The sequence below is a fragment of the Aplysia californica genome, unplaced genomic scaffold (genome assembly GCF_000002075.1).
Source record: "Aplysia californica isolate F4 #8 unplaced genomic scaffold, AplCal3.0 scaffold00405, whole genome shotgun sequence".
NCBI classification, from domain to species: Eukaryota; Metazoa; Mollusca; class Gastropoda; order Aplysiida; family Aplysiidae; genus Aplysia; species Aplysia californica.
Window position 1 is genome coordinate 36,799 of NW_004797675.1, and position 2,500 is coordinate 39,298.

Below are 2,500 nucleotides of genomic sequence, written 5' to 3' on the forward strand. Positions count from 1 at the left end.
ACACACACACACACACACACACACACACACACACACATTTTAGCAGCGCAAGTCGCGTACAGTGCTGTTAGCGGACAAAGTTTTTAAAAAATTTCACGATGTTTCTTGAAGAGATTAACTGGGAAGCGATGGGGGCCGGGGCGTTAAGTGGGATGTGAGAATTATAGTAAATGCTGAGTTATCTGCGAAGAATAACATAAAAAGCGATTTAGTGCGAGCACAATTCTTTTTCGTTGTTCTTAGACGCGAGTCCCAGAGCTTAATTGGTTACAGAGTGCTAACAATTTTGTCTCAAGGCTATTGCGAATAAAGCAGACGGTAAGCTTAGTGAGAAAATGTTCGTGAACTCTTTTTCTATGTCTGAGACCGTTGAGGGTGTTTTGCAAAATCGAAGTTGATAGTGATCAAGAAACATTTAGAGATCCATGATGTGATTGAGTTAGACAAAATAAATGTTTAAAAATAATCAATTAGTAATAGAGTAATATCTGGTAAGACCAAGAAATGATGATTCGATAGGTAGCCTTGTAAGTGTCACTTCAGTTAAATCAATGTGCAATATATTAATTGTGCTTAAGGTCAACATTATATTTTTTTTCATTTTTGATTTACTCAAATTCGTAGAATTCAAGCGACACCATTAATAGTCAAAGCCATGTGTCCACGGACTGTCTGCTCAATGTTAATATCGTGGGGGAGATAGGTGGGTTCTCTGGTGTGGTTTGCTCATCCTTTCCTATCAAATACTGATTTTCTTATCTCTCATCCCTCTTTTTTGTGTATGTTACTCTTTTGTAACACCTCTAATCTTCGTCACTTATACTAAATTAAGGTTAATAGAGATGTCCGAAAGAAAACAGAGTGGCGTCCGATTTTCTGTTAACTTGTCAAAGTCAAGGTATGTTAAGGTTAGCGTTTGATTCCATTTTAAAAGGTAACATTATTTCCGTTCTGAGACCTGCAAATGTAAAATCCATCTAAGAAAAAATAGAAATACGTGGGTCCTGAGCCTTGTACACTTTCTAAACAGCCGAGTTCAAGAATGACCCTGAAAATAATCGTAGCAAGGTCTGATTGGCATAGCCCAGCATGACAGCAAATGAAATAGATCTAGAGGCTGGCGTATCATAACCCAGAAGACGTCAGGCGCGTAAGTATGTAGTAATACATTTCTTGTCATACTACTACATCTGGTTGTATCTAGAGGGAGCATAATATGCAGATGGCGACTCGCAGGGTTCACCCACGTCTTTAATCTCTAGGTGAGCATAGCCTGACATAACACACCTTGTTCTTATTCAACCTGTCCTCACTTCTTCCTAATACTTTCCACCATTTATTCTCCACACATTTCTTAACCCTTCCGACTTTCACTCAATCCTCGTTATCTGTTAAGTGCTCCTGTTCTGTCTTTCCACATTAAGATTACATTTGTCTTCCAGCCTCGCTGGGGGCCAACGTAATCTGAAAACATTGTTTCTTTCAGTCTTCTGCTTATTCCCCCATGTAACTTCAACCTCTGTCCGTGAGGAAAAAGACCCCAAGTAATTCCTGTCCGGTCGTTATTTTTGTCGCTTCAGCGGTAATGACGTTAGTGCGGTGAGCACAGGACAGGAACGGGACGTCCGGTATACGAGTCACTAAATTATGGTGGGTCAGTCTTGTTCAGTTTTCATATCTTTCATATCTTGATCAAGCCTCGAGGGTGGTACTTTTCCAGTTTCTTTTTGTGTCAAATCACGTAAAACATCAAGGGAGATAAATGTTTTAAAAACCTTGAAATACATTGTGATGATTAAGAAGAGGCTATGAAGGGTAGAGTAAGAACCAGGTTTGTCCCATGATAATTTAGGTATTGTTATTAACAGTTTTACTTGCACTTGCAACTAAATAAAGTCAAAGAAGTGCCGTAGATTATAAGTGTTACAAGAGAGTAGCAAACACAAAAATGAAGGAGGGTAGGATAAGGACAATATATCATTATTTTTATTATTATTATTATTATTATATTATTATCATTATTTTTATTATTATTATTATTATTATTATATTGTATGTTTGATTGGAAAGAAGGAGGAACCCACCCACACCCAGGGCAGTGCCACTGACTGTAGTGTCTTTAGGCTATTCCCAAAGGGGTGGACATTTCTCGTTCATGCACAGTAGAATTGTAAATGGGCTGATTCATCATGTCTCGCTCATAACTGTGCCTGATCTACAACAGGGAACTGCTGCTTTTTTTCCTAATCCGTACTATTGTCATTTTCCTCTACTTCTTTTGTATGTTTGTCACACTCTTGTGACCTGCTATATCCGAGGTGCCTTGATAGTCGAAGCAGACTTTGTGCTGTTGAAGCTATAGTGGTGAGCAGAGTAAGTCTGGTCCCCTGTAAAGACTTTCTCTGTTGACATCCACCCCTTTGCGCTCATATGACCTTATGCAGTTGCACCGTAAAACCCTCTACTAAGAAAAAAAAAGAAGGAAAACACTCGCCAACCA

At 38.9% G+C, this 2,500-nt stretch overlaps 1 protein-coding gene across 1 annotated transcript in view; it reads right to left on the minus strand.

Moving 5' to 3' along the window:
- LOC101851660 (calcitonin receptor) overlaps positions 1-2,500 on the minus strand; it is a gene marked incomplete at its 3' end in the record, with an annotated part of 130,420 nt that overhangs the window by 30,944 nt on the left and 96,976 nt on the right.